The 10,680-nt window shown below is 35.5% G+C and overlaps 1 pseudogene; it reads left to right on the top strand.

Moving 5' to 3' along the window:
- The first annotated feature begins 210 nt into the window (after nt 1-210).
- LOC127686243 (vomeronasal type-2 receptor 116-like) lies at nt 211-7,374 on the top strand (annotated as a pseudogene).
- Nucleotides 7,375-10,680: the final 3,306 nt, after the last annotated feature.

The following is a 10,680-nucleotide window of genomic DNA, read 5'->3' as shown; positions in this document are numbered from 1 at the left end:
GCCATTGAAGAAATTAATAGGAGCATTTATATTTTACCAAATATTTCCCTAGTAGATATGATTGAATGTAACTTAATGATGGATCATGTGAAAAGATCCATGGTTGTACTTGAAAAGAAAGGGAATTATTCCTAATTACTACTGTAAAAATCAGAGAAGATATTTAATAGTACTTATGGGACCTGTGTGGAAACTGTCTACCAAAATCGGATGATTCCTATACAACTCTGGAACTCCAGAGGTATGTCAGGGTGGGTTACTTTTAATGAAATACTATTTTACCATGGTTTGTGTTTCTGTGTACAAAGACGGATTAAAAGTCAAAGAATTCATTTATATCTGCTCTGATCTTTCAAACATAAATACTTAGATATATTCTGTGTCAAAAAACACCTTTATGGTAAATGTGATTGAGAGACAGCAGTAAAGAAGAATGTTTACCTGAACACTTAGTTTATCTGTAGTTGTTAGGTGAATCACAAGAATTTGGATATGATTTTAATAGTAACACAAAGAAATCTTACTTTTTGAATGTACTTTAGCAAACTTAGATCTTAGTCTGAGTCCTCTGCATTCCATCTTCTTCATGTTGCTGCTTATGGGTGTATTTCAGCTTTACTGTAGTCATTTTCATCTTCTTCTAAGTGACAATGAACAGTTTCCTCACCTATCTCAGATATCACCCAAGGACACATCTCTACCATTAGCCATGGTATCCCTAATGGTTTACTTCCAAGGGAACTAGGTAGGAATAATAGTTACAGATAATGACCATTCAATTCAATTCCTTTCTGACTTGAGAGGAGAAATGTAAAGAAACATTGTCTGTTTAGCATTTGTAACTATTATCGCAAAGGACAGGATGTTATATTTTAAAATGATTCAAAAGTACTATCAACAAATCATAATGTCATCAGCACAAGTTGTAATCATCTATAGAGATAAAGAATCTTACATACAATATACCTTCATACTATGGAGGTATTTGTCCAACCAAAACAGTATTTAAGTGGTTACTCAGGTCACCAATTGGAATGTCCATGAGTGATACATGTTATAACTTATACAATGCTGTGTATGCCATGGCCCACTCACTCCATGAGATGCTTCTGCAGTCTGTAGATACACAATCACTGAATCCTGGAAAGGAACTGGAATGGGACTCCTGGAAGGTAAAGTGTCTTATACTGAATGTATATCATAAAAATGACATTGTTAAAGGGAATCATGAAGTCAAAAACCATGTAAAGAAGAACCTCTATCTGTGGATGGGTCGGAGAGCACCCTCATAGAGACAAAAGAGAGGGAAAAGGGAAGATGTAGGAGGGGGTTGTGGAGGGGTAATCAGGAAATGAGATATCGTTTGAGATATAAATGATTGGAATGATTAATAATAAAAACCAGTATCATATTTATTTTTTTTATTTTATTATTTTTATTAGATACTTGCTTTATTTACATTTCAAATGTTATCCCCTTTCCTCATCACCTCTGTAAAAAACCCCTATCCCATCCCCCATACTCCTGCTTACAAATGCTTCCGCCTACATTCCTGACCTTGTATTCTACTACACTGAGGCATCGATCTTTTACATGGCCAATGGTCTCTCCTCTCATTGTGGTCTGAAAAGGTCATTCTCTGCTACAATGTAGCTGAAGCCATGGTTACCTTCATGTGTCCTCTTTGGTTGGTTGTTTAGGCTCTGGGAGCTCTGGGTGTACTGGTTGGTACACATATTTTTAATGAATGCTATAAATATAAAAAATGAAAAATTCTCATGAAAGTATTAAATGGAAGTAAGAAAATGACTTTTTTATGATAAAAAATGTTGCTGATCTCAAATAATATTCAAGTACTTTTGCCTTATTTTGACCTAATAAGGGTTTAAATTCACTAAATTATTATCAAATAACACTGTAGGCAGAAAAGAATTAAAAAACATATCACTATTCTCCAAACATAAATTCAGGTGTGCATGTATTTGTGAATCACATCCAGTGGGAAAATGTTGTTTGTAAAGCATAATGAAACTTTACATGTAACCAGAACTTATTTTCATTTTTAGTAATGAATACTTCTGATAAACATGGATTTTTAAAGTAGATAATTGATATTATGGATATTCCAAACTTTATAATTTATGTAATAATGTGAACACATAGTTGAAACTAAAATAACAAATGTGTTTCAGATGTTCTCTTTTCTGAAGAACATACAATTTGTAAATCCTGCCGGAGACCTGGTAAACATGAACCAAAATATAATATTGAATACAGAATATGATATTTTCTATATCATGGATTTTCTAAAATAGTATGGACTTAAAAAAAACAGGAAGTTTTTCTGGTCATTTTACAAATCGTCAACAACTGTGTATGTCTGATGAAATGATCAAGTGGGATACAAATATTGATCAGGTAATTTGTAATTTAGTTTTACTTTTAATACTTGGTATGTAGTACAATTAATTAAAAATCTTGTCCATTTTTGTTTTGGCAAAGCATAATGTCTAATATTCTAATGTCTAATATTTATTCAGTTATAGACTCTCTAGTTTTCTAAATTTATTTTCTCTCTCTCTGTCTATTTCTCTTTCTCTCTGTCTCTGTGTCTGTGTGTGTGTGTATGTGTGTGTGTGTGTGTGTGTGCCTGTATCAATTGAGTGCTTTAGTCTTTTGTTATGCTAAATACTGCTTGCTCCCATAGACCTCACAAAGACCCAAGTGGCAATTTGGACCTTGCCTCACATGTTATCCCTGATTGGTGAATCAATATCTTTACAGCCAATAGCTTGTCACAAGAGACATAGACCTAGGGTTTAGGTTTATAAGTGGTTGTAGGAGCACTGGGAGAGGAGAGAGAGACACAGAGAGGCAGAGAGAGTGAAGAGAGAGAGAGAGAGAGAGAGAGAGAGAGAGAGAGAGAGAGAGAGAGAGAGAGAGAGAGAGAGAGAAAGGTAGAGGACATGAGATAGAAGTAAAGAAAGCATGGGCATTAGGGCTGGCCTATTGGAGGTAAGAGTGTCCCAAATGAAACACAATATGTAATAATCTGTAGTTATAGAGAGCAAATAAGATTCTAATACCATAGAGGATAGATATATATGATATAAATCCAGTTCTAGTATAGGAAAAGGCTTATTGTAAATATAAAGTGTGTCTTTTATCCAGGAACTAAATGGTCCAAGGTGGAGTAGAAACCCTAGATTGGGATTAAATATTTTCTGCACCAGTCACTCTCTCTTGGTCTCTGTCTCTGATTGGCTTTTTTTTTCTCTCTCTCTCTAATGGGTATTTCATATTATATAAGTCATGATGTATTTATAAAATTTTTATCTTTAAAAAGGAAAACAATGTAATTTTACTTTATACTATGATACATGTTTGTAAAAGGAGGTTTTCAGTGGCTTTCTTTTGTGAATCAATGCATCATTTGCCACTTATGTTGAACTGTTTATTTCTGTTATCTGTCTGATTCTCCTCAGAATCTGCCCTCCTTATGTAATGTGCCTTGCAGACCAGGACTCAGAAAATCCCCTCAGGAATGGAAGGCTGTTTGCTGTTTTGATTGTAAACCCTGCCCAGAAAATGAAATTTCCAACATGACAAGTATGGATACATCTTTTCAAAATAATAAGATTGCTTACTTCTCCCATATTTACATAGTTTTCATAAGTCCTTTGGGGAAAGTCAAAGATAAATATCATTTCAAAGTAAAAAACATCAGTAGCACTGCAGTTTGAAATCACAAATGCAGTCTCTTGAACTATATATTGTCTGATTATTCTTTGAATCAAAGAAAACTATTTATTTACAGTACTAAAGATTACTGAATTATTTTATATTTGCATGCTTCAAGTATATTAAAGATGTAGATGCTATGCATGATGTATATCAGTTGATCCATAGTAGCGGCTGGATGTATGGCAGTTTCATTCTTTGGTTTCTATTTCTTCTCGAATTTTCAGAGGATGTGTTGGATGAGTGTTGCCTGCTTTCCTGGTCAGCTCAGAGAGTGTGTTCTGGGGCAAGTCTTGAGTGTTGGTAGTTGGAAGAATGGTGACCAGGTGTGATGGTCTGAGAGATCAACTGGGGGTGGGAGGGCATGGACAGGAGCTGAAGTGAAGTTTCCCTTGTAATTCTGTTGCAATACTAGTGAAGAGCCTGAGAACTATGTCTGAGGTAATAGTGATAGGAAGATGTGTCTACTGTTTTTCCTATCAGTTGCCACTCACTTTAGCTCCTTCAATCCTTTCCATTAAACTTCGACAGGAGTCCCAGACCTAAAAACAATGGTTGGCATAAGTATCACTATTTAGGGATTATATGATAGCAACATAAATGACCCTCAAAATTCTACCAGAGAACTTCAACAACTGATAAGCATCTTCGAAAAAGTGGCTGAATATAAAATTATCTCAAATATATCTTTTTTTTATGTTTAAGATCTCATTGTTTTTAATATTTTTATTTTCTATATTCTTTGCTTACATTCCAAATGATTTCCCCTTTCCCGGATCCTCCCTCCCCATATGTCCCATAAACCTTCTTCTCTCCATCCCTTCTCCAATCACCTCCTTCCTTTTTCTCTGTCCTTATATTACCCTCCAATGCTAGATCAATCCTTTCCAGGATCAGGACCCTCTCCATACTTCTTCATGGGAGTCATTTGCTATGTGATTTGTGCCTTGGGTATTCAGGGCTTCTGGGCTAATTAATATCCACTTATCAGAGATTGCATTCCATGTGTATTCTTTTGTGATTGGGTTACCTCACTTAGGATGATATTTTCCAGATCAAACCATTTGCCTAAAAATTTTGTGAATTTATTGTTTCTAATTGCTGAGCCTTCCATTACACAAATGATAAACAGGAGAAAAATTAGGAATATAAACCCTTTGCAATAGCCACAAATAATATAAAATTTATTCGTACAACTCTAAACAAGCAAGTGAAAGACTTGTATAATAAAATTTTCAAGTACTGGAAGAAAAAAATTGAAGAAGACCACAGATGATAGAAAGATCTCCCATGCTCATGGATCAATAGGATTAATAGAGTGAAAATGGCAGTCCTAATAAAGCAATCTACATACTCAATGCAATTGCCATTAAAATTTTGGCATAACTCTTCACAGACTTGGAAAGAACAATTCTCAATTTCACATGTAAAAACAATAAAAGCTAGGATAGAAATTCCACTTCTCACCAATAAAAGGAATTCTGGGAAAATCACCATCCATGATATGAAGCTGATCTATAGAGTGATAGTGACAAAAACTATATGGCATTGGTACAGAGACAGACAGTTCGATCCAGGGAATATAATTGAAGACCCAGAAATAAGCACACACACCTATGGATATTATGGAGATAATTGGAGATTATGGAGATAATTGTAAATAGTTCTACCTGAAGACCCAGATATACCTCTACTGAGCATATACCCAAAAGATGCTCCACCATACCACATGGACATGTCCTTTTCAATGTTCATAGCAGCTACATATATATATATATATATATATATATATATATATATATATATATATATATATATATATATATATATATATATATATATAAGCTAGAACCTAGAAACAACCCAGATATACCTCATCTAAAGTATGGATAAAGAAAATGTATTTCATTTACACAGTGAATTACTATTCAGCTATTAAAAATGAGGATATCACAAACTTTGCAGGTAAATGGATGGAATTAGAAAAGATCCTGAGTGAGGTAACCCAAACTCAGAAGAACAGTCATGGTATGCACTCACTGATAAGTGGATATTAGCCAAAAAGTACAGAGACCCATGATAAAATTCACAGACCACATGATATTAAATAAGAAGTTATACCCAGATGAGGATGTTTCAATCCCACTTAGAGTGGTGAAAAATTAATAATGGGAAGCAGATGGAGGTAGGGAACTAAGTGGGAAAGATGAGGGGGAAGTGAAAACAGAGACATGACCAGGTATTAGGGAAGACAGGAGAGAAGTCTCTAAAGTCAGGAGAATGAATGAAAATATGCAACTGATGAGAGTGGATCCATGCAGAAACTGTAGGAACTCTCAGAGACCTGGGATGTGAGAAGTTTCCAGGAATCAATGGATATGATCTTATCTGGAATGCAAAACAGTAGGGAGATGGAACTTAAGTAGACCACCTCATGTATATGCACAGGGTCCTAGGAAAGGAATGGGTCTAAAATTTTGACCCGTAATTGTTCCTGTCTAAAAGAAATGCAGGGCAAATATTGAACAGAGACTGAAGGAAAGTTTATTTAGTGACTTGCCCAACTTGAAATATATTCCCTGTCAGGCACCAATCCCTGACAATATTATGGAAGCAATGTTGTACTTGCAGAGAAGAACCTAGCATGGATATTTTCTGAGAGGCTATACTAGCAGATGACTGAAAAAGATTAATTTAATATTTTTTCCTATGCTAGATATGGATCAATGTGTGAAGTGCCCAGAGGATGAATATATGAACACTGGACAAACTAACTGCCTTAAAAATGTAAGCTTTCTGGATTATGAAGAAACCTTGGGGATGGCTCTGGCTGGCTTGACTGTATTCTTCTCTTTTCTTACAGCTATTGTACTCTGTGTCTTCTTGAAACACCGAGACACTCCCATAGTCAAGGCCAATAATGAAACTCTCAGCTATGTCCTACTCATCTCCCTCATATTTTGTTTTCTCTCTTCCTTGATCTACATTTGTCATCCCAGTATGGCCAGCTGCATCCTGCAGCAGACCATATTTTCTGTTGTGTTCACTGTGGTAGTCTCTACTGTTTTGGCAAAGACAATTACTGTAGTACTGGCATTAAAAAATATTGTTCCAGGAAGAAAGATGAGATGGCTGCTGCTGTCAGGGGCACCTAAATTCATTATCCCCATATGTACCATGATCCAAATGATTCTCTGTGGAATTTGGCTGGGAATTTCTCCTCCATTTGTTGATGCCGATGTAAACATGGTTTATGACCACATAACCATTGTTTGCAACAAAGGTTCAGTGATTGCCTTCTACTGTGTCCTAGGATACATGGGCTCTCTTGCTCTAGCAAGATTTAATGCAGCTTTCCTGGCCAGGAATCTGCCTGACATATTCAATGAAGCCAAGCTCCTGACATTCAGCATGCTGCTGTTCTGCAGTGTCTGGATCACCTTCCTTCCTTTTTACCACACCACTAAGGGCAAGGCTACAGTTGCTGTGGAGATCTTCTGTATCTTGGCCTCCAGTGCAGGGATACTTCTATGCATATTTTTACCAAAGTGCTACATTATTTTGTTGAGACCACAAATAAATTATTTTCATAAGTTTAGGAAAATATATGTGAAATCTAAAAATATTAACTGAATTTCACTGCTTATTTAGTACATCAAACATATCTACATAATTTCCACATTGCTTTCTATGTATTACATCATTATGTCAGTTTTTACTATTAGAAAATGTAGAAAACAAGCTGTAAAATGAAGATCTAACCTATAACCTGAAGACAATCTATTGGATAAAACAATATAATCAGGTACTTTTATACTTTTAATGCTGGTATGTTTTTATCATTGAAGCATGCGATATATAAAACATTGTTATTTGGTGGTACAATTTATATCATTTCATATATATTTTACAGTACAAATTGTGTGTTATTTTAGATTCCAGAAAAAAATGCATTGGCATGTAGATTGCATAGATAGTATTAAATAAAGGAAAGTTATATAGTGACCTAGAACTGCAATGAAATCTATAAAACATAATAAAATAATTTGGACATGAGGTATTCTAGTACTTGAGATTATAAGAATAACAAGGAAGGCTCAAAGAAGAATGCTTGAATCTCACGCAGACTGAGAAATAGAATAATTTTTATATATAAATGGAGAGAGGGAATTGGGTGAGAGAGGGAATGGGATGGTGGCCAGGGGGATGAGGTGTAAGAAGAGCCAAGGAGAAAGGATCAGCTAAGTAATCAAAAGATGAAAGTAGGAGTGAAAGGAGGCATCTCAATGATGTGTCAGAGACCTGGAGTGAGATAGGCTCCAAAGTGTCTAGGAGGGTGACTCCAGCCCAGATTCCTGACAGTAGGGGGTTTGGAACTTGAAATGGTTAACTCCTGAAGACAAGCAGGATTCCCAGTGGAGGGATAAAGACCGAGACTCACAGTATTCAACCCATAATTTGTCCTCCAGACTACATTGAAGTGCAGGCACAATGATGGTGCAGAGAATGAAGCAGCAGCTAACCAACAACTGTATCTACTTAAGACTCATCCCATTAGTAAGGAGCAATCCGTGAAACTGCATCAGCTACTCGAAAATGCTCTCAGTCAGGATCCTAGTATAATTATTATATGAGTTGCTCCACTAAGTAGCTGAAAGAAACAGATGCACATAACCATGAGTAAACATTGGACACAGATAAGGAACTTATCTGAAAGAATGGGCAAAGGATTGAGAGACCCAAATGGGTTATGACCTTCAGAAGAAGTCCAACAAAGACAACTAACCTGGACACTGGGGAGCTCCCAGAGATGAACTATCAACCAATGACCATACATGGGCTGGACCTAAGCTGCCTGCACAAAAATAGCAAAAGTGCAGCTTGGAATTTATGTAGGTCTGTGAACACCTGGAACAGGGGCAGTACCTGACTTTGCAACCTTCCTGTAGGACCTGTTTCCGTGATTGGGTGGCTTATCTGGCCTCAGTGGAAGATGTGCCTAGTTGTTCAGTGATTTGATTTCTCTTTGTGAGTTGGCAGCTTTGCCAGGGGCCAGTTCTCATCTCATAAAGAAGAGAAAGGGGGAAAATGGAGAGGAGCCATGTGAAGTGTGTAATAGGAGGGGAGGCTTTGAGCAGGATATAAATTGAATAAATACATTAAAGGAAAAAAATGAATAATACACCTGAAGAAAGAGTGACTATTAAAATTCAAGTAAAGAAGGAAAAATCAATAAAGAATATTTCTGAACCTAAAAACATATATCATAAGGTATGCTTTTGTTCCTTAAAATTTTCTAATGTAATAATAATCTAATATACAACTAACTTCAAATTTCTTGAAAAAATAATAATGTTGCAACATTACAGTTTCTTTTTTTTAATAAGAAGAATTACAAACATGAAGATATTTCCTGACTTATCCTTTAATGTGGTAGAAAACCTTATGGCTGATGATGTAAAAATAGCCTATAATATAGCAGTGTGTTGTTATTTTCCTAAGTGGTTATAGTATAATATACTTTTCTAAATAATTAAGTTTATATATAAAACATAGAATTCTAAAAAACTTAGTCATAAAAACTTATTCATTTGTTTTTATATATAAATTGACTTTACACAGAAGTCAATTGAGAAATGAAAATGGTTTATTTACTGAGAATAACAGACTAGGTGTTCCAACTTACATAAAAAAAAGCTAACAAAATCTACTCACCATCAAGGCTTAGAAAAATTCTTGGAATAGGAGGCAAAGGAAATTAAGTGACTAAGTGACAAAAGAGAGTTATGAAATGCTATCTTTATAATAATATGATGTTGCAATTAAAATTCTGATTATTAAGCAAAATCTGCACAAGATTAAAAAGTGAAAATCCAAGCATACACTTACGAGATTTTTTTATGATCCCCCACCCCCAAGCATGCTATAAGCTATAGGCAGTAAAGAATGCCTATGGAAGGAAAACTTGTTTTTTAGTTTGTTTTGTTTTGTTTTGAGTACATTGTTTATGGTAAGAACCTACTTTCCAGTATATTGCCCTAAACCTATGCAAAGTTTGACATAATTAACTGAACATAGTAATTTACCAAAAAAAAAAAACAAAAAAAAAAAAAACAAGCCTTGTTGGTTCCTGGTGAATATGAATTCATTATTCCATTTCCATTAGCATTGTGATTCAATGGATTTTATGTGGAATTTGAGTAGAAACTTCTACTTTTATTAATGCTGATGTACACAATGAACACGGCCAGATCATCATTGTTTGGAACAAAAGTTCAATAGTTTCTTCAACATTACCCAAGGATACTTGGGCTCTCTTTCCCTAGCAAAATTCATTCTAGCTTTTCTATACAGGAACCTAACACATTCAGTGAAAGTCAGTTTATGAAATTCATGCTGGTGTTCTGCTATGTTTGTAGACAACCTTCCTAGTTGACTACAAAGGTTCCAGAGGTAAAGTTCAGGTTGGACTTGGAGGTATCCTGTGTCTTGGTTTAAACTGCAGGGCTATTGTTCTTTGAATCTTTGCCCCAAAAGTACTACACTGTGTTGTCAGTCTCTGTCTTTAAATATTTGAAGTTTTCATTGTAGAGTTGTAGGAGGAGGAGCTGATAGCTAAGGTATGGTTCCCCAATTGGTTCTTGATTGGGTCAACAAAGATGATAGAATACAATGGCTGGGTGAATGATCAGGTGGGATTTTTGGGCCAGACAGGAATTTAAGGATTCAAAGAGGATTGGGAGTCAGACCAAGCTGTGGAGCAGATAGGAAGCAGGAAACTTGTAAATCTTTCTGGGGACCAATAATTTGAAACCTCTTCAGGCGGCTGAGGAGGCTAAGGATGATGAGGCAGGATATTCTTAGCCCAGTTGTTAGCTATCTGGTTAGTTTTGAAATATAAAAATGTCTAGTGTTTTCCTTCCACTGTGCTAAAGGGAG

Source organism: Apodemus sylvaticus, chromosome 1 (assembly GCF_947179515.1).
Source record: "Apodemus sylvaticus chromosome 1, mApoSyl1.1, whole genome shotgun sequence".
NCBI lineage: Eukaryota > Metazoa > Chordata > Mammalia > Rodentia > Muridae > Apodemus > Apodemus sylvaticus.
This window is presented reverse-complemented; position numbering and strand designations above follow the sequence as displayed.